Raw genomic sequence first — 26,742 nt, 5'->3', positions numbered from 1 at the left:
CATGCTTTTTCCCCCTTTGCAAACATTTTTCATCCAATTGACTTCAAACTTGGCATTTATCATCTCAAGACCTGAGAGAACAACTGGGCAAAACATCTTGCCTTTTTGAAATACTATATGACGGGGGCGGGGCATCAAATATTGACTTTAAAATTTCATTTGTCCAGAAAGAGCAAATGCTTAATAACTCCCATGTTCAAGCTCCAAAAAATCTCAAACTTCTCAGGCAACGTAATAGTCACGGCCTGAAAACATCTATATGATAAAATTCAGTTATACATATAGCGCCACCTAGTGGTTACAATAAATGTCATACTTTACGTTTTCAGCTACTGCGCTGAGCTTGTTGAAGGGATCCATTTGAAAATTGGTCAGAAAAGCCTTAAGATGTTGATCATGCCCCACACCGAATATTGTAACTTTTCGCCAAAGGGCGTGGCCGCTACGGTGACGCAAAGTCTGAAAATTTTTCGTGAAAATAAAAGCTGCATTAACTTGACCGAGATGATCCTATCTTCTCAAAATTTCACACATTTGATGAGAGTCCAGCCCTAAAGACATCTACTGACTTATATTTCATCTAACTGATAGCGCCACCTAGTGGCAATTTTTTTTCTTACGAATTTTCTTCTACGTTTTTCTCCAAACACGTTAACTGGACCTACCTCATATTTGCTCAGATGAGGGTTTCGGCCTTCATGATGTCACAACACGAAGTTTGTGAGTTTTCGCGAATTGCTGTGGGTGTGGCTAAGCGCTGTTCGCCAAGAAAATAACGCCAGTTTTGAGGGTCTAAACATGCACAGAAACTCATGAAACTTGGCACACACATCTGGCCTGGTAAAATTAGCAATATTTTATTGTTGATTGTGCTATTTTTACAAAAATGACTCAATAGCGCCCCCGAGAGGTTTTTAACGAAGCAGCCCCGGTTGTACGTTTAAGCAAGAACGACGAATATTTTTAGGTGTATGAGGGAGCCCAAGACCTACAAAAAAGTCTCTTGGACCCATATGCTAAAATGAACAGGAAGTGAGCTACGAATTTTTGAATGTCCCATTTTTGACAATTTTTGCACATTCACAGGGGGCAGACTTTTGCCCACTTCTCCTACACGTTTCATCTGACTGAGTTAAGACTTGACCTGGACCATGTCAAGTCCTGAGCCAACGACAGGGGGAAAAATCTTGACCTTTCGAAATACTATATGATGAAGACGGGGCATCAAAATTTGTGTTTCGCACTGAAAAAGGATATGCTTAATAACTCCCCGGTACATGCTCCAAAAAATCCCAAACTTGACATGTATGTTTATCGTCAAGGCCTGAAGCTATCTCTATGACAACATTCAGTTATATATGCAGCGCCACCTAGCCCTTGAGGCATAAAAAAAAAATACCCCACATACGGTATTTTGTCCAAAAAATGTAAACTCATTCTGAGTGTGATAACTAAGTCATTTATGAATATTCTTTTAGTTTCCACCACTCAAAATGTTCACTGGCATCAGACTTATCCAAACATATATATATTTTTATTTATTTTTGATAGCCTCTGTGGACATTAAAAGCAATATCGTGAATGAAGGATATGCTTAATAACTCCACGGTACATGCTCCAAAAAAAATCCCACACTTGACATGTATGCTTATAATCAAGGCCTGAAGGTATCTCGATGACAACATTCAGTTATAAATACAGCGCCACCTAGCCCTTGAGGCTTATATAAAAAAAAAAGAAACCACATACGGTATTTTGTACAAAAAAATGTAAACTCATTCTAAGTGTGATGACTAAGTCATTTATGAATATTCTTTTAGTTTCCACCACTCAAATTGTTCACTGGCTTCACACCGATCCAAACGTATGTACGTTTCCATTTTGTTTTATTCATTTTTGATTGCCCCTTTGGACAATAAAAGTAACATTGTGCAATGAGTACAACGAGCGATGATGTATACATACACTTTTACAAAAAATACCAATCAGGGCAACTCATTGCCTAAAAATAAAAAAGGACGCTGATTTTTGCAGGTCTTAACAATCACCAAAACCCGTTGAGCTTGACACACACTGGCAAAAAAAATATTCTACATGTAAACGTTTATTATGCCATTTTCAAAGAAATTTTGCTTCCAATATGCCAGTACCCCAACGTGCCAGTACCCTAACGTACAAGTACCCCAACGTGCAAGGACCCCAACGTGGCCCGGGCTGCGAGGGCCCTTTATAGCTGCTCGCAGCTCTAGTTAGGGCCCGAGCAGCTACCGCTGCGAGGTCCCTATTGTTTTTCGATCGGATTATTATTATTATTATTATTATTATTATTATTATTATTATTATTCTTCTCCGTAAACGATCACGATTTTGGGTACCTAAACATTTACGAAAACTCACCAAACTTTGCACACTCCTCAGGCCCGGCGAAAAATTTGATATTATGAAGTCGTCATAACAACGCGACTCTATAGCGCCCCCTAGCATAGAAAAATAAAAACCAAGCCCGGCATGTTTGAGCTAGAGCAACGAAAATTGGCAGGCACGTGTAGCACCCCGAGACGCACAAAAAAGTCTATTGGGACCATGTAGCTAAAATGTACAGGAAGTGAGCTATGAATTTTTTAATGTCCAATTTTGGCCTATTTTGGCACATTCACTGTGGTCATGCTTTTTCCCCCTTTGCAAACATTTTTCATCCAATTGACTTCAAACTTGGCATTTATCATCTCAAGACCTGAGAGAACAACTGGGCAAAACATCTTGCCTTTTCGAAATACTATATGACGGGGGCGGGGCATCAAATATTGCCTTTAAAATTTCATTTGTCCAGAAAGAGCAAATGCTTAATAACTCCCATGTTCAAGCTCCAAAAAATCTCAAACTTATCAGGCAACTTAATAGTCACGGCCTGAAAACATCTATATGATAAAATTCAGTTATCCATGTAGCGCCACCTAGTGGTAACAATAATTGTCATACTTTACGTTTTTAGCTACTGTGCTGAGCTCGTTGAAGGGATCCATTTGAAAATTGGTCAGAAAAGCCTTAAGATGTTGATCATGCCCCACACCGAATATTGTAACTTTTCGCCAAAGGGCGTGGCCGCTACGGTGACGCAAAGTCTGAAGATTTTTCGTGAAAATAAAAGCTGCATTAACTTGACCGAGATGATCCTATCTTCTCAAAATTTCACACATTTGATGAGAGTCCAGCCCTAAAGACATCTACTGACTTATATTTCATCTAACTGATAGCGCCACCTAGTGGCAATTTTTTTTCTTACGAATTTTCTTCTACGTTTTTCTCCAAACACGTTAACTGGACCTACCTCATATTTGCTCAGATGAGGGTTTCGGCCTTCATGATGTCACAACACGAAGTTTGTGAGTTTTCGCGAATTGCTGTGGGTGTGGCTAAGCGCTGTTCGCCAAGAAAATAACGCCAGTTTTGAGGGTCTAAACATGCACAGAAACTCATGAAACTTGGCACACACATCTGGCCTGGTAAAATTAGCAATATTTTATTGTTGATTGTGCTATTTTTACAAAAATGACTCAATAGCGCCCCCTAGAAGTTTTTAACGAAGCAGCCCCGGTTGTACGTTTAAGCAAGAACGACGAATATTTTTAGGTGTATGAGGGAGCCCAAGACCTACAAAAAAGTCTCTTGGACCCATATGCTAAAATGAACAGGAAGTGAGCTACGAATTTTTGAATGTCCCATTTTTGACAATTTTTGCACATTCACAGGGGGCAGACTTTTGCCCACTTCTCCTACACGTTTCATCTGACTGAGTTAAGACTTGACCTGGACCATGTCAAGTCCTGAGCCAACGACAGGGGGAAAAATCTTGACCTTTCGAAATACTATATGATGAAGGCGGGGCATCAAAATTTGTGTTTCGCACTGAAAAAGGATATGCTTAATAACTTCCCGGTACATGCTCCCAAAAATCCCAAACTTGACATGTATGTTTATCGTCAAGGCCTGAAGCTATCTCTATGACAACATTCAGTTATATATGCAGCGCCACCTAGCCCTTGAGGCATAAAAAAAAATACCCCACATACGGTATTTTGTACAAAAAATGTCAACTCATTCTGAGTGTGATAACTAAGTCATTTATGAATATTCTTTTAGTTTCCACCACTCAAAATGTTCACTGGCATCAGACTTATCCAAACATATATATATTTTTATTTATTTTTGATAGCCTCTGTGGACATTAAAAGCAATATCGTGAATGAAGGATATGCTTAATAACTCCACGGTACATGCTCCCAAAAAAATCCCACACTTGACATGTATGCTTATAATCAAGGCCTGAAGGTATCTCGATGACAACATTCAGTTATAAATACAGCGCCACCTAGCCCTTGAGGCTTATATTAAAAAAAAAACCCCCACATACGGTATTTTGTACAAAAAAATTTAAACTCATTCTAAGTGTGATGACTAAGTCATTTATGAATATTCTTTTAGTTTCCACCACTCAAATTGTTCACTGGCTTCACACCGATCCAAACGTATGTACGTTTCCATTTTGTTTTATTCATTTTTGATTGCCCCTTTGGACAATAAAAGTAACATTGTGCAATGAGTACAACGAGCGATGATGTATATATACACTTTTACAAAAAATATCAATCAGGGCAACTCATTGCCTAAAAATAAAAAAGGACGCAGATTTTTGCAGGTCTTAACAATCACCAAAACCCGTTGAGCTTGACACACACTGGCAAAAAAAATATTCCACATGTAAACGTTTATTATGCCATTTTCAAAGAAATTTTGCTTCCAATATGCCAGTACCCCAACGTGCCAGTACCCCAACGTGCCAGTACCCTAACGTGCAAGTACCCCAACGTGCAAGGACTCCAACGTGGCCCGGGCTGCGAGGGCCCTTTATAGCTGCTCGCAGCTCTAGTTAGGGCCCGAGCAGCGACCGCTGCGAGGTCCCTATTGTTTTTGTAAAAATTATTATTATTATTAGGGCCCGAGCAGCGACCGCTGCGAGGTCCCTATTGTTTTTGTAAAAATTATTATTATTATTATTATTAGGGCCCGAGCAGCGACCGCTGCGAGGTCCCTATTGTTTTTCGTTCGAATTATTATTATTATTATTATTATTATTATTCTTTTTCTCCGTAAACAATCGCATTTTTGAGTACCTAAACATTCACGAAAACTCACCAAACTTTGCACACTCCTCAGGCCCGGCGAAAAATGTGATATTATGAAGTCGTCATAACAACGCGACTCTATAGCGCCCCCTAGCGTAGAAAAATAAAAACCAAGCCTGGCACGTTTGAGCTAGAGCAACGAAAATTGGCAGGCACGTGTAGCACCCCGAGACGCACAAAAAAAGTCTATTGGGACCATGTAGCTAAAATGTACAGGAAATGAGCTATGAATTTTTTTATGTCCAATTTTGGCCTATTTTGGCACATTCACTGTGGTCATGCTTTTTCCCCCTCTGCAAACATTTTTCATCCAATTCACATCAAACTTGGCATTTATCATCTCAAGACCTGAGAGAACAACTGGGCAAAAAGTCTTGCCTTTTCAAAATACTATATGATGGGGGCGGGGCATCAAATATTGTCTTTAAAATTTCATTTGTCCAGAAAGAGCAAATGCTTAATAACTCCCATGTTCAAGCTCCAAAAAATCTCAAACTTCTCAGGCAACGTAATAGTCACGGCCTGAAAACATCTATATGATAAAATTCAGTTATACATATAGCGCCACCTAGTGGTGACAATAAATGTCATACTTTACGTTTTTAGCTACTGCGCTGAGCTCGTTGAAGGGATCCAGTTGAAAGTTGGTCAGAAAAGCCTTAAGATGTTGATCATGCCCAACACCGAATATTGTAACTTTTCGCCAAAGGGCGTGGCCGCTACGGTGCCGCAAAGTCTGAAGATTTTTCGTGACAATAAAAGCTGCATGAACTTGACCGAGATGATCCTATCTTCTCAAAATTTCACACATTTGATGAGAGTCCAGCCCTAAAGACATCTTCGAACTTATATTTCATCTTACTGATAGCGCCACCTAGTGGCAATTTTTTTTCTTACGAATTTTCTTGTAAATTTTTTCTCCAAACACGTTAACTGGACCAACCTCATATTTGCTCAGATGAGGGTTTCGGCCTTCATGATGTCACAACACGAAGTTTGTGAGTTTTCGCGAATCGCTGTGGGCGTGGCTAAGCACTGTTCGCCAAGAAAACAACGCCAGTTTTGAGGGTCTAAACATGCGCAGAAACTCATGAAACTTGGCACACACATCTGGCCTGGTAAAATGAACAATATTTTATTGTTGATTGTGCTATTTTTACAAAAATGACTCAATAGCGCCCCCTAGAATTTCTTAACGAAGCAGCCCCGATTGTACGTTTAAGCAAGATCTACGAAAATTTTTACGTGTATGAGGGAGCCAAAGACCTACAAAAAAGTCTCTTGGACCCATATGCTAAATTTTTTACGATTTTTGCACATTTTCAGAGGGCATACTTTTGCCCACTTCTCCTACACGTTTTATCCGACTGACTTATGACTGGACCTGGACGATGCCAAGACCTGAGCCAACAACAGACGGAAAAATCTTGACTTTTGGAAATACTATATGATGAGGGCGGGGCATCAAAATTTGTGTTTCGCACTGAAAAAGGATATGCTTAATAACTCCCCGATACATGCTCCAAAAAATCCCAAACTTGAAATGTATGTTTATCGTCAAGGCCTGAAGGTATCTCTATGACAACATGCAGTTATATATGCAGCGCCACCTAGCCCTTGAGGCATGAAAAAAAATACCCCACTTACGGTATTTTGTACAAAAAATGTAAACTCATTCTAAGTGTGATAACTAAGTCATTTAGGAATATTCTTTTACCTTCCACCACTCAAAATGTTCACTGGCATCAGACTTATCCAAACATATATATATTTTTATTTATTTTTGATAGCCTCTATGGACATTAAAAGCAATATCGTGAATGAAGGATATGCTTAATAACTCCACGGTACATGCTCCAAAAAAAATCCCACGCTTGACATGTATGCTTATAATCAAGGCCTGAAGGTATCTCTATGACAACATTCAGTTATAAATACAGCGCCACCGAGCCCTTGAGACTCATATAAAAAAAATAAATAAATACCCCACATACGGTATTTTGTACAAAAAATGTACACTCATTCTAAGTGTGATAACTAAGTCATTTATGAATATTCTTTTAGTTTCCACCACTCAAATTGTTCACTGGCTTCACACCGATCCAAACGTATGTACGTTTCCATTTTGTTTTATTCATTTTTGATTGCCCCTTTGGAGAATAAAAGTAACATAGTGCAATGAGTACAACGAGCGATGATGTGTATATACACTTTTACAAAAAATACCAATCAGGGCAACTCATTGCCTAAAAATAAAAAAGGACGCTGATTTTTGCAGGTCTTAACAATCACCAAAACCCGTTGAGCTTGACACACACACTGGCAAAAAAATATTCTACATGTAAACGTTTATTATGCCATTTTCAAAGAAATTTTGCTTCCAAGATGCCAGTACCCCAACGTGCAAGGACCCCAACGTGGCCCGGGCTGCGAGGGCCCTTTATAGCTGCTCGCAGCTCTAGTTATTATTATTATTCTTCTTCTTCTTTATTCTCCGCAAACAATCGCGATTTTGGGTACCTAAATATTCACGAAAACTCACCAAACTTTGCACACTCCTCAGGTCCGGCGAAAAATTTGATATTATGAAGTCGTTATAACAACGCGGCTCTATAGCGCCCCCTAGCGTAGAAAAATAAAAACCAAGCCCGACACGTTTGAGCTAGAGCAACGAAAATTGGCAGGCACGTGTAGCACCCCGAGACGCACAAAAAAGTCTATTGGGACCATGTAGCTAAAATGTACAGGAAGTGAGCTATGAATTTTTTAATGTCCAATTTTGGCCTATTTTGGCACATTCACTGTGGTCATGCTTTTTCCCCCTTTGCAAACATTTTTCATCCAATTGACTTCAAACTTGGCATTTATCATCTCAAGACCTAAGAGAACAGCTGGGCAAAACATCTTGCCTTTTCGAAATACTATACGACGGGGGCGGAGCATTAAATATTGCCTTTAAAATTTCATTTGTCCAGAAAGAGCAAATGCTTAATAACTCCCATGTTCAAGCTCCAAAAAATCTCAAACTTCTCAGGCAACGTAATAGTCACAGCCTGAAAACATCTATATGACAAAATTCAGTTATACATATAGCGCCACCTAGTGGTGACAATAAATGTCATACTTTACGTTTTTAGCTACTGCGCTGAGCTCGTTGAAGGGATCCAGTTGAAAGTTGGTCAGAAAAGCCTTAAGATGTTGATCATGCCCAACACCGAATATTGTAACTTTTCGCCAAAGGGCGTGGCCGCTACGGTGCCGCAAAGTCTGAAGATTTTTCGTGACAATAAAAGCTGCATGAACTTGACCGAGATGATCCTATCTTCTCAAAATTTCACACATTTGATGAGAGTCCAGCCCTAAAGACATCTACGAACTTATATTTCATCTTACTGTTAGCGCCACCTAGTGGCAATTTTTTTTTCTTACGAATTTTCTTGTACATTTTTTCTCCAAACACGTTAACTGGACCAACCTCATATTTGCTCAGATGAGGGTTTCGGCCTTCATGATGTCACAACACGAAGTTTGTGAGTTTTCGCGAATCGCTGTGGGCGTGGCTAAGCACTGTTCGCCAAGAAAACAACGCCAGTTTTGAGGGTCTAAACATGCGCAGAAACTCATGAAACTTGGCACACACATCTGGCCTGGTAAAATGAACAATATTTTATTGTTGATTGTGCTATTTTTACAAAAATGACTCAATAGCGCCCCCTCAAAATTTTTAACGAAGCAGCCCCGGTTGTACGTTTAAGCAAGAACGACGAATATTTTTAGGTGTATGAGGGAGCCCAAGACCTACAAAAAAGTCTCTTGTACCCATATGCTAAAATGAACAGGAAGTGAGCTACGAATTTTTGAATGTCCCATTTTTGACGATTTTTGCACATTCACAGGGGGCAGACTTTTGCCCACTTCTCCTACACGTTTCATCCGACTGAGTTAAGACTTGGCCTGGACCATGTCAAGACCTGAGCCAACGACAGGGGGAAAAATTTTGACTTTTCGAAATACTATATGATGAGGGCGGGGCATCAAAATTTGTGTTTCGCAATGTAAAAGGATATGCTTGATAACTCCCCGGGACATGCTCCAAAAAATCCCAAACTTGACATGTATGTTTATCGTCAAGGCCTGAAGTTATCTCTATGACAACATTCAGTTATATATGCAGCGCCACCTAGCCCTTGAGGCAAGAAAAAAAATACCCCACATACGGTATTTTGTACAAAAAATGTCAACTCATTCTAAGTGTGATAACGAAGTCATTTATGAATATTCTTTTAGTTTCCACCACTCAAAATGTTCACTGGCATCAGACTTATCCAAACATATATATATTTTTATTTATTTTTGATAGCCTCTATGGACATTAAAAGCAATATCGTGAATGAAGGATATGCTTAATAACTCCACGGTACATGCTCCAAAAAAAATCCCACACTTGACATGTATGCTTATAATCAAGGCCTGAAGGTATCTCTATGACAACATTCAGTTATAAATACAGCGCCACCTTGCCCTTGAGGCTTATATAAAAAAAAAAAAAAATACCCCACATACGGTATTTTGTACAAAAAATGTACACTCATTCTAAGTGTGATAACTAAGTCATTTATGAATATTCTTTTAGTTTCCACCACTCAAATTGTTCACTGGCTTCACACCGATCCAAACGTATGTACGTTTCCATTTTGTTTTATTCATTTTTGATTGCCCCTTTGGACAATAAAAGTAACATTGTGCAATGAGTACAACGAGCGATGATGTGTATATACACTTTTACAAAAAAATACCAATCAGGGCAACTCATTGCCTAAAAATAAAAAAGGACGCTGATTTTTGCAGGTCTTAACAATCACCAAAACCCGTTGAGCTTGACACACACACTGGCAAAAAAATATTCTACATGTAAACGTTTATTATGCCATTTTCAAAGAAATTTTGCTTCCAATATGCCAGTACCCCAATGTGCCAGTACCCCAACGTGCAAGTACCCCAACGTGCAAGGACCCCAACGTGGCCCGGGCTGCGAGGGCCCTTTATAGCTGCTCGCAGCTCTAGTTATTATTATTATTATTAGGGCCCGAGCAGCGACCGCTGCGAGGTCCCTATTGTTTTTGTAAAAATTATTATTATTATTATTATTATTATTATTATTATTATTAGGGCCCGAGCAGCGACCGCTGCGAGGTCCCTATTGTTTTTGTAAAAATTATTAGGGCCCGAGCAGCGACCGCTGCGAGGTCCCTATTGTTTTTGTAAAAATTATTATTATTATTATTATTATTATTATTATTATTATTATTCTTTATTCTCCGCAAACAATCGCGATTTTGGGTACCTAAATATTCACGAAAACTCACCAAACTTTGCACACTCCTCAGGTCCGGCGAAAAATTTGATATTATGAAGTCGTTATAACAACGCGGCTCTATAGCGCCCCCTAGCGTAGAAAAATAAAAACCAAGCCCGACACGTTTGAGCTAGAGCAACGAAAATTGGCAGGCACGTGTAGCACCCCGAGACGCACAAAAAAGTCTATTGGGACCATGTAGCTAAAATGTACAGGAAGTGAGCTATGAATTTTTTAATGTCCAATTTTGGCCTATTTTGGCACATTCACTGTGGTCATGCTTTTTCCCCCTTTGCAAACATTTTTCATCCAATTGACTTCAAACTTGGCATTTATCATCTCAAGACCTAAGAGAACAGCTGGGCAAAACATCTTGCCTTTTCGAAATACTATACGACGGGGGCGGAGCATTAAATATTGCCTTTAAAATTTCATTTGTCCAGAAAGAGCAAATGCTTAATAACTCCCATGTTCAAGCTCCAAAAAATCTCAAACTTCTCAGGCAACGTAATAGTCACAGCCTGAAAACATCTATATGACAAAATTCAGTTATACATATAGCGCCACCTAGTGGTTACAATAAATGTCATACTTTACGTTTTTAGCTACTGTGCTGAGCTTTTTGAAGGGATCCATTTGAAAATTGGTCAGAAAAGCCTTAAGGTGTTGATCATGCCCCACACCGAATATTGTAACTTTTCATCAAAGGGCGTGGCCGCTACGGTGACGCAAAATCTGAAGATTTTTCGTGAAAATAAAAGCTGCATTAACTTGACCGAGATGAACCTATCTTCTCAAAATTTCACACATTTGATGAGAGTCCAGCTCTAAAGACATCTACTAACTTACATTTCATCTAACTGATAGCGCCACCTAGTGGCAATTTTTTTTCTTACGAATTTTCTTCTACGTTTTTCTCCAAACACGTTAACTGGACCTACCTCATATTTGCTCAGAGGAGGGTTTCGGCCTTCATGATGTCACAACACGAAGTTTGTGAGTTTTCGCGAATTGCTGTAGGCGTGGCTAAGCGCTGTTCGCCAAGAAAACAACGCCAGTTTTGAGGGTCTAAACATGCACAGAAACTCCTGAAACTTGGCACACACATCTGGCCTGGTAAAATGAGCAATATTTTATTGTTGATTGTGCTATTTTTACAAAAATGACTCAATAGCGCCCCCTCGAAATTTTTAACGAAGCAGCCCCGGTTGTACGTTTAAGCAAAAATGCCGAATATTTTTAGGTGTATGAGGGAGCCCAAGACCTACAAAAACGTCTCTTGTACCCATATGCTAAAATGAACAGGAAGTGAGCTACGAATTTTTGAATGTCACATTTTGGACGATTTTTGCACATTCACAGGGGGCAGACTTTTGCCCACTTCTCCTACACGTTTCATCCGACTGAGTTAAGACTTGGCCTGGACCATGTCAAGACCTGAGCCAACGACAGGGGGAAAAATTTTGACTTTTCGAAATACTATATGATGAGGGCGCGGCATCAAAATTTGTGTTTCACAATGAAAAAGGATATGCTTGATAACTCCCCGGTACATGCTCCAAAAAATCCCAAACTTGACATGTATGTTTATCGTCAAGGCCTGAAGTTATCTCTATGACAACATTCAGTTATATATGCAGCGCCACCTAGCCCTTGAGGCATGAAAAAAAAATACCCCACATACGGTATTTTGTACAAAAAATGTACACTCATTCTAAGTGTGATAACTAAGTCATTTATGAATATTTTTTTAGTTTCCACCACTCAAAATGTTCACTGGCATCAGACTTATCCAAACATATATATATTTTTATTTATTTTTGATAGCCTCTATGGACATTAAAAGCAATATCGTGAATGAAGGATATGCTTAATAACTCCACGGTACATGCTCCAAAAAAAAATCCCACACTTGACATGTATGCTTATAATCAAGGCCTGAAGGTATCTCTATGACAACATTCAGTTATAAATACAGCGCCACCTAGCCCTTGAGGCTTATATAAAAAAAAAAAAAAAATACCCCACATACGGTATTTTGTACAAAAAATGTACACTCATTCTAAGTGTGATAACTAAGTCATTTATGAATATTCTTTTAGTTTCCACCACTCAAATTGTTCACTGGCTTCACACCGATCCAAACGTATGTACGTTTCCATTTTGTTTTATTCATTTTTGATTGCCCCTTTGGACAATAAAAGTAATATTGTGCAATGAGTACAACGAGCGATGATGTGTATATACACTTTTACAAAAAAATACCAATCAGGGCAACTCATTGCCTAAAAATAAAAAAGGATGCTGATTTTTGCAGGTCTTAACAATCACCAAAACCCGTTGAGCTTGACACACACACTGGCAAAAAAATATTCTACATGTAAACGTTTATTATGCCATTTTCAAAGAAATTTTGCTTCCAATATGCCAGTACCCCAACGTGCAAGTACCCCAACGTGCAAGGACCCCAACGTGGCCCGGGCTGCGAGGGCCCTTTATAGCTGCTCGCAGCTCTAGTTATTATTATTATTATTCTTCTTCTTCTTTATTCTCCGCAAACAATCGCGATTTTGGGTACCTAAATATTCACGAAAACTCACCGAACTTTGCACACTCCTCAGGTCCGGCGAAAAATTTGATATTATGAAGTCGTTATAACAACGCGACTCTATAGCGCCCCCTAGCATAGAAAAATAAAAACCAAGCCCGGCACGTTTGAGCTAGAGCAACGAAAATTGGCAGGCACGTGTAGCACCCCGAGACGCACAAAAAAGTCTATTGGGACCATGTAGCTAAAATGTACAGGAAGTGAGCTATGAATTTTTTAATGTCCAATTTTGGCCTATTTTGGCACATTCACTGTGGTCATGCTTTTTCCCCCTATGCAAACATTTTTCATCCCATTGACTTCAAACTTGGTATTTATCATCTCAAGACCTAAGAGAACAGCTGGGCAAAAAGTCTTGCCTTTTCGAAATACTATATGACGGGGGCGGGGCATCAAATATTGCCTTTAAAATTTCATTTGTCCAGAAAGAGCAAATGCTGAATAACTCCCATGTACAAGCTCCAAAAAATCTCAAACTTCTCAGGCAACGTAATAGTCACGGCCTGAAAACATCTATATGACAAAATTCAGTTATACATATAGCGCCACCTAGTGGTTACAATAAATGTCATACTTTACGTTTTTAGCTACTGTGCTGAGCTCGTTGAAGGGATCCAGTTGAAAATTGGTCAGAAAAGCATTAAGATGTTGATGATGCCCCACACCGAATATTGTAACTTTTCGCCAAAGGGCGTGGCCGCTACGGTGACGCAAAGTCTGAAGATTTTTCGTGACAATAAAAGCTGCATTAACTTGACCGAGATGATCCTATCTTCTCAAAATTTCACACATTTGATGAGAGTCCAGCTCTAAAGACATCTACTAACTTACATTTCATCTAACTGATAGCGCCACCTAGTGGCAATTTTTTTTCTTACGAATTTTCTTCTACGTTTTTCTCCAAACACGTTAACTGGACCTACCTCATATTTGCTCAGATGAGGGTTTCGGCCTTCATGATGTCACAACACGAAGTTTGTGAGTTTTCGCGAATTGCTGTGGGTGTGGCTAAGCGCTGTTCGCCAAGAAAACAACGCCAGTTTTGAGGGTCTAAACATGCACAGAAACTCATGAAACTTGGCACACACATCTGGCCTGGTAAAATGAGCAATATTTTATTGTTGATTGTGCTATTTTTACAAAAATTACTCAATAGCGCCCCCTAGAAGTTTTTAACGAAGCAGCCCCGGTTGTACGTTTAAGCAAGAATGACGAATATTTTTAGGTGTATGAGGGAGCCCAAGACCTACAAAAAAGTCTCTTGGACCCATATGCTAAAATGAACAGGAAGTGAGCTACGAATTTTTGAATGTCCCATTTTTGACGATTTTTGCACATTCACAGGGGGCAGATTTTTGCCCACTTCTCCTACACGTTTCATCCGACTGAGTTAAGACTTGGCCTGGACCATGTCAAGACCTGAGCCAACGACAGGGGGAAAAATTTTGTCTTTTCGAAATACTATATGATGAGGGCGGGGCATCAAATTTTGTGTTTCGCAATGAAAAAGGATATGCTTGATAACTCCCCGGTACATGCTCCAAAAAATCCCAAACTTGACATGTATGTTTATCGTCAAGGCCTGAAGTTATCTCTGTGACAACATTCAGTTATATATGCAGCGCCACCTAGCCCTTGAGGAATAAAAAAAAAATACCCCACATACGGTATTTTGTACAAAAAATGTACACTCATTCTAAGTGTGATAACTCAGTCATTTATGAATATTCTTTTAGTTTCCACCACTCAAATTGTTCACTGGCTTCACACCGATCCAAACGTATGTACATTTCCATTTTGTTTTATTCATTTTTGATTGCCCCTTTGGACAATAAAAGTAACATTGTGCAATGAGTACAACGAGCGATGATGTGTATATACACTTTAACAAAAAATACCAATCAGGGCAACTCATTGCCTAAAAATAAAAAATAAGACGCTGATTTTTGCAGATCTTAACAATCACCAAAACCCATTGAGCTTGACACACTCATCACACCTGGCAAAAAAAAAAAAAAAAAATCCACGTTTATCATGCCATTTTCAAAGAAATTCTGCTTCCAATGTGCCAGTACCCCAATGTGCAAGTTCCCCAACGTGCAAGTACCCCAACGTGGCCCGGGCTGCGAGGGCCCTTTATAGCTGCTCGCAGCTCTAGTTCTTCTTCTTCTTCTTTATTCTCCGCAAACAATCGCGATTTTGGGTACCTAAATATTCACGAAAACTCACCGAACTTTGCACACTCCTCAGGTCCGGCGAAAAATTTGATATTATGAAGTCGTTATAACAACGCGACCCTATAGCGCCCCCTAGCATAGAAAAATAAAAACCAAGCCCGGCACGTTTGAGCTAGAGCAACGAAAATTGGCAGGCACGTGTAGCACCCCGAGACGCACAAAAAAGTCTATTGGGACCATGTAGCTAAAATGTACAGGAAGTGAGCTATGAATTTTTTAATGTCCAATTTTGGCCTATTTTGGCACATTCACTGTGGTCATGCTTTTTCCCCCTATGCAAACATTTTTTATCCCATTGACTTCAAACTTGGTATTTATCATCTCAAGACCTAAGAGAACAGCTGGGCAAAAGGTCTTGCCTTTTCGAAATACTATATGACGGGGGCGGGGCATCAAATATTGCCTTTAAAATTTCATTTGTCCAGAAAGAGCAAATGCTGAATAACTCCCATGTGCAAGCTCCAAAAAATCTCAAACTTCTCAGGCAACGTAATAGTCACGGCCTGAAAACATCTATATGACAAAATTCAGTTATACATATAGCGCCACCTAGTGGTTACAATAAATGTCATACTTTACGTTTTTAGCTACTGTGCTGAGCTCGTTGAAGGGATCCAGTTGAAAATTGGTCAGAAAAGCCTTAAGATGTTGATGATGCCCCACACCGAATATTGTAACTTTTCGCCAAAGGGCGTGGCCGCTACGGTGACGCAAAGTCTGAAGATTTTTCGTGACAATAAAAGCTGCATTAACTTGACCGAGATGATCCTATCTTCTCAAAATTTCACACATTTGATGAGAGTCCAGCTCTAAAGACATCTACTAACTTACATTTCATCTAACTGATAGCGCCACCTAGTGGCAATTTTTTTTCTTACGAATTTTCTTCTACGTTTTTCTCCAAACACGTTAACTGGACCTACCTCATATTTGCTCAGATGAGGGTTTCGGCCTTCATGATGTCACAACATGAAGTTTGTGAGTTTTCGCGAATTGCTGTGGGCGTGGCTAAGCGCTGTTCGCCAAGAAAACAACGCCAGTTTTGAGGGTCTAAACATGCACAGAAACTCCTGAAACTTGGCACACACATCTGGCCTGGTAAAATGAGCAATATTTTATTGTTGATTGTGCTATTTTTACAAAAATGACTCAATAGCGCCCCCTCGAAATTTTTAACGAAGCAGCCCCGGTTGTACGTTTAAGCAAGAACGACGAATATTTTCAGGTGTATGAGGGAGCCCAAGACCTACAAAAAAGTCTCTTGTACCCATATGCTAAAATGAACAGGAAGTGAGCTACGAATTTTTGAATGTCCCATTTTTGACGATTTTTGCACATTCACAGGGGGCAGACTTTTGCCCACCTCTCCTACACGTTTCATTCGACTGAGTTAAGACTTGGCCTGGACCATGTCAAGACCTGAGCCAACGACAGGGGGAAAAATTTTGACTTTTCGAAATACTATATGATGAGGGCGGGGCATCAAAATTTGTGTTTCGCAATGAAAAAGGATATGCTTGATAACTCCCCGGTACATGCTCCAAAAAATCCCAAACTTGACATGTATGTTTATCGTCAAGGCCTGAAGTTATCTCTATGACAACATTCAGTTATATATGCAGCGCCACCTAGCCCTTGAGGCATGAAAAAAAAATACCCCACATACGGTATTTTGTACAAAAAATGTAAACTCATTCTAAGTGTGATAACGAAGTCATTTATGAATATTCTTTTAGTTTCCACCACTCAAAATGTTCACTGGCATCAGACTTATCCAAACATATATATATTTTTATTTATTTTTGATAGCCTCTATGGACATTAAAAGCAATATCGTGAATGAAGGATATGCTTAATAACTCCAAAGTACATGCTCCAAAAAAAATCCCACACTTGACATGTATGCTTATAATCAAGGCCTGAAGGTATCTCTATGACAACATTCAGTTATAAATACAGCGCCGCCTAGCCCTTGAGGCATAATATATACAAAAAACAAAAACACATAGGCTACGGTATTTTGTACAAAAAATGTAAACTCATTCTAAGTGTGATAACTAAGCCATTTATGAATATTCTTTTAGTTTCCACCACTCAAATTGTTCACTGGCTTCACACCGATCCAAACGTATGTACGTTTCCATTTTGTTTTATTCATTTTTGATTGCCCCTTTGGACAATAAAAGTAACATTGTGCAATGAGTACAACGAGCGATGATGTATATATACACTTTTAGAAAAAATACCAATCAGGGCAACTCATTGCCTAAAAATAAATAAGGACGCTGATTTTTGCAGGTCTTAACAATCACCAAAACCCGTTGAGCTTGACACACACTGGCAAAAACAAATTCTACATGTAAACGTTTATTATGCCATTTTCAAAGAAATTTTGCTTCCAATATGCCAGTACCCCAACGTGCCAGTACCCTAACGTGCAAGTACCCCAACGTGCAAGGACCCCAACGTGGCCCGGGCTGCGAGGGCCCTTTATAGCTGCTCGCAGCTCTAGTTAGGGCCCGAGCAGCGACCGCTGCGAGGTCCCTATTGTTTTTGTAAAAATTATTATTATTATTATTATTATTATTATTATTATTATTCTTCTTCTTTATTCTCTGCAAACGATCGCGATTTTGGGTACCTAAACATTCACGAAAACTCACCGAACTTTGCACACTCCTCAGGCCCGGCGAAAAATTTGATATTATTAAGTCGTCAAAACAATGCGACTCGATAGCGCCCCCTAGCGTAGAAAAATAAAACCCAAGCCCGGCACGTTTGAGCTAGAGCAACAAAAATTGGCAGGCACGTGTAGCACCCCGAGACGCACAAAAAAGTCTATTGGGACCATGTAGCTAAAATGTACAGGAAGTGAGCTATGAATTTTTTTATGTCCAATTTTGGCCTATTTTGGCACATTCACTGTGGTCATGCTTTTTCCCCCTTTGCAAACATTTTTCATCCAATTGACTTCAAACTTGGCATTTATCATCTCAAGACCTGAGAGAACAACTGGGCAAAACATCTTGCCTTTTTGAAATACTATATGACGGGGGCGGGGCATCAAATATTGCCTTTAAAATTTCATTTGTCCAGAAAGAGCAAATGCTTAATAACTCCCATGTTCAAGCTCCAAAAAATCTCAAACTTCTCAGGCAACGTAATAGTCACGGCCTGAAAACATCTATATGATAAAATTCAGTTATACATATAGCGCCACCTAGTGGTTACAATAAATGTCATACTTTACGTTTTTAGCTACTGTGCTGAGCTTGTTGAAGGGATCCATTTGAAAATTGGTCAGAAAAGCCTTAAGATGTTGATCATGCCCCACACCGAATATTGTAACTTTTCGCCAAAGGGCGTGGCCGCTACGGTGACGCAAAGTCTGAAGATTTTTCGTGAAAATAAAAGCTGCATTAACTTGACCGAGATGATCCTATCTTCTCAAAATTTCACACATTTGATGAGAGTCCAGCCCTAAAGACATCTACTGACTGATATTTCATCTAACTGATAGCGCCACCTAGTGGCAATTTTTTTTATTACGAATTTTCTTCTACGTTTTTCTCCAAACACGTTAACTGGACCTACCTCATATTTGCTCAGATGAGGGTTTCGGCCTTCATGATGTCACAACACGAAGTTTGTGAGTTTTCGCGAATTGCTGTGGGTGTGGCTAAGCGCTGTTCGCCAAGAAAACAACGCCAGTTTTGAGGGTCTAAACATGCACAGAAACTCATGAAACTTGGCACACACATCTGGCCTGGTAAAATGAGCAATATTTTATTGTTGATTGTGCTATTTTTACAAAAATGACTCAATAGCGCCCCCTAGAAGTTTTTAACGAAGCAGCCCCGGTTGTACGTTTAAGCAAGAATGACGAATATTTTTAGGTGTATGAGGGAGCCCAAGACCTACAAAAAAGTCTCTTGGACCCATATGCTAAAATGAACAGGAAGTGAGCTACGAATTTTTGAATGTCCCATTTTTGACAATTTTTGCACATTCACAGGGGGCAGACTTTTGCCCACTTCTCCTACACGTTTCATCTGACTGAGTTAAGACTTGACCTGGACCATGTCAAGACCTGAGCCAACGACAGGGGGAAAAATTTTGACTTTTCGAAATACTATATGATGAGGGCGGGGCATCAAAATTTGTGTTTCACAATGAAAAAGGATATGCTTGATAACTCCCCGGTACATGCTCCAAAAAATCCCAAACTTGACATGTATGTTTATCGTCAAGGCCTGAAGTTATCTCTATGACAACATTCAGTTATATATGCAGCGCCACCTAGCCCTTGAGGCAAGAAAAAAAATACCCCACATACGGTATTTTGTACAAAAAATGTCAACTCATTCTAAGTGTGATAACGAAGTCATTTATGAATATTCTTTTAGTTTCCACCACTCAAAATGTTCACTGGCATCAGACTTATCCAAACATATATATATTTTTATTTATTTTTGATAGCCTCTATGGACATTAAAAGCAATATCGTGAATGAAGGATATGCTTAATAACTCCACGGTACATGCTCCAAAAAAAATCCCACACTTGACATGTATGCTTATAATCAAGGCCTGAAGGTATCTCTATGACAACATTCAGTTATAAATACAGCGCCACCTTGCCCTTGAGGCTTATATAAAAAAAAAAAAAAATACCCCACATACGGTATTTTGTACAAAAAATGTACACTCATTCTAAGTGTGATAACTAAGTCATTTATGAATATTCTTTTAGTTTCCACCACTCAAATTGTTCACTGGCTTCACACCGATCCAAACGTATGTACGTTTCCATTTTGTTTTATTCATTTTTGATTGCCCCTTTGGACAATAAAAGTAACATTGTGCAATGAGTACAACGAGCGATGATGTGTATATACACTTTTACAAAAAAATACCAATCAGGGCAACTCATTGCCTAAAAATAAAAAAGGACGCTGATTTTTGCAGGTCTTAACAATCACCAAAACCCGTTGAGCTTGACACACACACTGGCAAAAAAATATTCTACATGTAAACGTTTATTATGCCATTTTCAAAGAAATTTTGCTTCCAATATGCCAGTACCCCAATGTGCCAGTACCCCAACGTGCAAGTACCCCAACGTGCAAGGACCCCAACGTGGCCCGGGCTGCGAGGGCCCTTTATAGCTGCTCGCAGCTCTAGTTATTATTATTATTATTAGGGCCCGAGCAGCGACCGCTGCGAGGTCCCTATTGTTTTTGTAAAAATTATTATTATTATTATTATTATTATTATTATTATTATTAGGGCCCGAGCAGCGACCGCTGCGAGGTCCCTATTGTTTTTGTAAAAATTATTAGGGCCCGAGCAGCGACCGCTGCGAGGTCCCTATTGTTTTTGTAAAAATTATTATTATTATTATTATTATTATTATTATTATTATTATTCTTTAATAGGGGGAAAAATCTTGACCTTTCGAAATACTATATGATGAAGGCGGGACATCAAAATTTGTGTTTCGCACTGAAAAAGGATATGCTTAATAACTCCCCGGTACATGCTCCAAAAAATCCCAAACTTGACATGTATGTTTATCGTCAAGGCCTGAAGCTATCTCTATGACAACATTCAGTTATATATGCAGCGCCACCTAGCCCTTGAGGCATAAAAAAAAAATACCCCACATACGGTATTTTGTACAAAAAATGTAAACTCATTCTAAGTGTGATAACTAAGTCATTTATGAATATTCTTTTAGTTTCCACCACTCAAAATGTTCACTGGCATCAGACTTATCCAAACATATATATATTTTTATTTATTTTTGATCGCCTCTGTGGACATTAAAAGCAATATCGTGAATGAAGGATATGCTTAATAACTCCACGGTACATGCTCCAAAAAAAATCCCACACTTGACATGTATGCTTATAATCAAGGCCTGAAGGTATCTCGATGACAACATTCAGTTATAAATACAGCGCCACCTAGCCCTTGAGGCTTATATTAAAAAAAAAAACACATACGGTATTTTGTACAAAAAAATGTAAACTAATTCTAAGTGTGATGACTAAGTCATTTCTGAATATTCTTTTAGTTTCCACCACTCAAATTGTTCACTGGCTTCACACCGATCCAAACGTATGTACGTTTCCATTTTGTTTTATTCATTTTTGATTGCCCCTTTGGACAATAAAAGTAACATTGTGCATTGAGTACAACGAGCGATGATGTATATATACACTTTTACAAAAAATACCAATCAGGGCAACTCATTGCCTAAAAATTAAAAAGGACGCTGATTTTTGCAGGTCTTAACAATCACCAAAACCCGTTGAGCTTGACACACACTGGCAAAAAAAATATTCTACATGTAAACGTTTATTATGCCATTTTCAAAGAAATTTTGCTTCCAATATGCCAGTACCCCAACGTGCCAGTACCCTAACGTGCAAGTACCCCAACGTGCAAGGACTCCAACGTGGCCCGGGCTGCGAGGGCCCTTTATAGCTGCTCGCAGCTCTAGTTAGGGCCCGAGCAGCGACCGCTGCGAGGTCCCTATTGTTTTTGTAAAAATTATTATTATTAGGGCCCGAGCAGCGACCGCTGCGAGGTCCCTATTGTTTTTGTAAAAATTATTATTATTATTATTATTATTATTATTCTTCTTCTTCTTCTTCTTCTTCTTTATTCTCCGCAAACGATCGCGATTTTGGGTACCTAAACATTCACGAAAACTCACCGAACTTTGCACACTCCTCAGGCCCGGCGAAAAATTTGATATTATTAAGTCGTCATAACAATGCGACTCGATAGCGCCCCCTAGCGTAGAAAAATAAAAACCAAGCCCTGCACGTTTGAGCTAGAGCAACAAAAATTGGCAGGCACGTGTAGCACCCCGAGACGCACAAAAAAAGTCTATTGGGACCATGTAGCTAAAATGTACAGGAAGTGAGCTATGAATTTTTTAATGTCCAATTTTGGCCTATTTTGGCACATTCACTGTGGTCATGCTTTTTCCCCCTTTGCAAACATTTTTCATCCAATTGACTTCAAACTTGGCATTTATCATCTCAAGACCTGAGAGAACAACTGGGCAAAACATCTTGCCTTTTTGAAATACTATATGACGGGGGCGGGGCATCAAATATTGCCTTTAAAATTTCATTTGTCCAGAAAGAGCAAATGCTTAATAACTCCCATGTTCAAGCTCCAAAAAATCTCAAACTTCTCAGGCAACGTAATAGTCACGGCCTGAAAACATCTATATGATAAAATTCAGTTATACATATAGCGCCACCTAGTGGTTACAATAAATGTCATACTTTACGTTTTTAGCTACTGTTCTGAGCTTGTTGAAGGGATCCATTTGAAAATTGGTCAGAAAAGCCTTAAGATGTTGATCATGCCCCACACCGAATATTGTAACTTTTCGCCAAAGGGCGTGGCCGCTACGGTGACGCAAAGTCTGAAGATTTTTCGTGAAAATAAAAGCTGCATTAACTTGACCGAGATGATCCTATCTTCTCAAAATTTCACACATTTGATGAGAGTCCAGCCCTAAAGACATCTACTGACTTATATTTCATCTAACTGATAGCGCCACCTAGTGGCAATTTTTTTTCTTACGAATTTTCTTCTACGTTTTTCTCCAAACACGTTAACTGGACCTACCTCATAATTGCTCAGATGAGGGTTTCGGCCTTCATGATGTCACAACACGAAGTTTGTGAGTTTTCGCGAATTGCTGTAGGCGTGGCTAAGCGCTGTTCGCCAAGAAAACAACGCCAGTTTTGAGGGTCTAAACATGCACAGAAACTCCTGAAACTTGGCACACACATCTGGCCTGGTAAAATGAGCAATATTTTATTGTTGATTGTGCTATTTTTACAAAAATGACTCAATAGCGCCCCCTCGAAATTTTTAACGAAGCAGCCCCGGTTGTACGTTTAAGCAAGAACGACGAATATTTTTAGGTGTATGGGGGAGCCCAAGACCTACAAAAAAGTCTCTTTTACCCATATGCTAAAATGAACAGGAAGTGAGCTACGAATTTTTGAATGTCCCATTTTTGACGATTTTTGCATATTCACAGGGGGCAGACTTTTGCCCACTTCTCCTACAGGTTTCATCCGACTGAGTTAAGACTTGGCCTGGACCATGTCAAGACCTGAGCCAACGACAGGGGGAAAAATTTTGACTTTTCGAAATACTATATGATGAGGGCGGGGCATCAAAATTTGTGTTTCGCAATGTAAAAGGATATGCTTGATAACTCCCCGGGACATGCTCCAAAAAATCCCAAACTTGACATGTATGTTTATCGTCAAGGCCTGAAGTTATCTCTATGACAACATTCAGTTATATATGCAGCGCCACCTAGCCCTTGAGGCATGAAAAAAAAATACCCCACATACGGTATTTTGTACAAAAAATGTACACTCATTCTAAGTGTGATAACTAAGTCATTTATGAATATTCTTTTAGTTTCCACCACTCAAATTGTTCACTGGCTTCACACCGATCCAAACGTATGTACGTTTCCATTTTGTTTTATTCATTTTTGATTGCCCCTTTAGACAATAAAAGTAACATTGTGCAATGAGTACAACGAGCGATGATGTGTATATACACTTTTACAAAAAAATACCAATCAGGGCAACTCATTGCCTAAAAATAAAAAAGGACGCTGATTTTTGCAGGTCTTAACAATCACCAAAACCCGTTGAGCTTGACACACACACTGGCAAAAAAATATTCTACATGTAAACGTTTATTATGCCATTTTCAAATAAATTTTGCTTCCAATATGCCAGTACCCCAATGTGCCAGTACCCCAACGTGCAAGTACCCCAACGTGCGAGGACCCCAACGTGGCCCGGGCTGCGAGGGCCCTTTATAGCTGCTCGCAGCTCTAGTTAGGGCCCGAGCAGCGACCGCTGCGAGGTCCCTATTGTTTTTGTAAAAATTATTATTATTATTATTATTATTATTATTATTATTATTAGGGCCCGAGCAGCGGCGGCGGCGGTGCCGCTGCGAGGCCCTATTGTTTTTGTAGGAATTCTTCTTATTATTATTATTCTTATTATTATTCTTCTCCGCAAACAATCGCATTTTTGAGACACTAAACGTGACCGAAAACTCACCAAACTTTACACGCACATCAGGCCTGGCGAAAAATTTGATATTTTAAAGTCGCCATACATGATAACAGAAAAATGGCTCCTTAGCGCCCCCTACATAGGTTAAACGGATCCCTGTCCCGCTACGATTGTCCGACGGCTATGAAAATTGTGTGGCACCTGTAGCACATCCCAATGAACAAAAACCTCTTTGAAGTGTGTACCCTAAAATAGACAGAAAGTGAGGTATGAGTATTTAAATGTCCAATTTTTGCCAATTTTTGCACATTTACAGGGGTCATACTTTTGCCCGCTTCTCCTACACGGTTAACCCGATTGACTTCAAACTTGGGATGTACCATCTCAACACCTGGGACAACATCATTGTGAAAAATGAAAAGTTTTTGATATACTATATGACGGCGGTGGCGCATCAAATTTAGAGTTTAAAAATTCTTACTTCACGAAGCATTGCCGGTTGTACGTTTAATCTAGAGCTACGAAAATTGGTACACATATGTAACAGGCTATGACCTACAAAAAACTCTTTTTGAACCATATGCTAAACCTAACAGGAAGTCCACCATTTTGATTTATTTTGGAACGTGTTGCCATTTTTTTGGCCATTTCATTGGGGTCTTATTTTAACGAACTCCTCCTACAGTGTTTATCCGATCATCTTCAAACTTGGTGTGAATTCATCTTAAGATGTTGAAGATGGAAAGTTATTGAAAGCTTTGTAGTTCGTCACACGCTGTTGTCATGGCATGCACTGTTTGCAAAGGAAAAAAAATATCCTTAAAGAAGCATTCCCATTTATACGAAGCAGCGAGAGCTACGAAAATTTGTAGACATATGTAATAGCCCAAGATGTACAAAAAAATCTCTTGGTGCCCTGTGCTAAACCCAACAGGAAGTCCCCCAGGGGCCGGGCACCACATTTTGAGCTAAAAAACTCCTCTTTAACAAAGCATACCCGGCTGTACGTTTCACCTAGAGTTACCAAAATTTGTAGAGGTATATAACAGCCCTCGAGGTACAAAAAACTCTTTTTTAACCATATGCTAAACCTAACAGGACGTCCGCCATTTTGATTTACTTTGGAATGTGTTGCCATTTTTTGGGCCATTTCATAGGGGTCATATTTTAACGAACTCCTCCTACAGAGTTTATCCGATCATCTTCAAACTTGGTGTGACTCATCTTAAGATGTTGAGGATGAAAAGTTATTGAAAGCTCTTTATTTCGTCGCACGCTGTTGTCGTGGCATGCACTTTTTGCAAAGGAAAAAAATCCTTCTTAATGAAGCATTCCCAGTTGTACGAAGTAGCTAGAGCTACAAAAATTTGTAGACATATGTAACAGCCCACAATGTACAAAAAAGTCTCTTGGTGCCATGTGCTAAACCCAACAGGAAGTCCCCCAGGGGCCGGGCATCACATTTTGAGCTAGAAAACTCCTCTTTAACGAAGCATTCCCGGTTGTACGTTTCACCTAGCGCGATGATAATTTGCAGGCATACATAAGAGCCCACGATGTACAAAAAAGTCTCTTGGAACCATGTGCTAAACCAAACAGGAAGTCTGCCATTTTGATTTACGATGGGATTTGTTGCCATTTTTTGTGGCCTTTTTCAGGGGTCATATTTTAACGAACTCCTCGTACAAAGTTCATCCGACCGTCTTCAAACTTGGTGTGTTTCATCTTAAGATGTTTAAGATGCAAAGTTATCGAAAGTTTTTTATTTTGCCGCACGCTGCTGCTATAGCGATGCATTGTTTGCCAAGTAAAGTGCTGCTTTGTTTTTTTATCTATACATGTCTGAAAACTCATGAAACTTTGCAAACACATCAGACTTGTCATGAACATGAATTTTTAGAGATTTATTGTGCAATTTGCAATAAATAGCGCCCTCTAGACATTTTTATGAAGTATTTCCGATTGTATGATTCTGCTAGATTTGTGAAAATTAGGACAGACCCCTATCAGCCTAATACCTACAAAAAAGTATTATGTAGCCATTTGCCAAACCAAAGAGGAAGTCCGCTATTTTGATTTTATTTTGGGAATTATACATCATTTTTGGCCTCTTTCATAGAACTTTGCACAGACAAGGCATGGGAAAAACTAACATTTTAAATGGTCCTTGTTCCATGTAACAGTACCCCAACGTGCCAGTACCCTGACGTGCAAGTAACCCAACGTTGTGCTCAATAGCGCCCTCTATGCATTTTTATGGAGCATTTCCAATT

At 39.3% G+C, this 26,742-nt stretch overlaps 1 protein-coding gene across 14 annotated transcripts in view; it reads right to left on the bottom strand.

Moving 5' to 3' along the window:
- pdzd2 (PDZ domain containing 2) overlaps window positions 1–26,742 on the bottom strand; it is a 337,302-nt gene that overhangs the window by 40,724 nt on the left and 269,836 nt on the right. The window lies entirely within an intron of this gene.

Source organism: Festucalex cinctus, chromosome 5 (assembly GCF_051991245.1).
Source record: "Festucalex cinctus isolate MCC-2025b chromosome 5, RoL_Fcin_1.0, whole genome shotgun sequence".
Lineage (NCBI taxonomy): Eukaryota > Metazoa > Chordata > Actinopteri > Syngnathiformes > Syngnathidae > Festucalex > Festucalex cinctus.
Note: the sequence above shows the minus strand (reverse complement) of the source record. Positions and strands in the feature narration are given on the sequence as shown.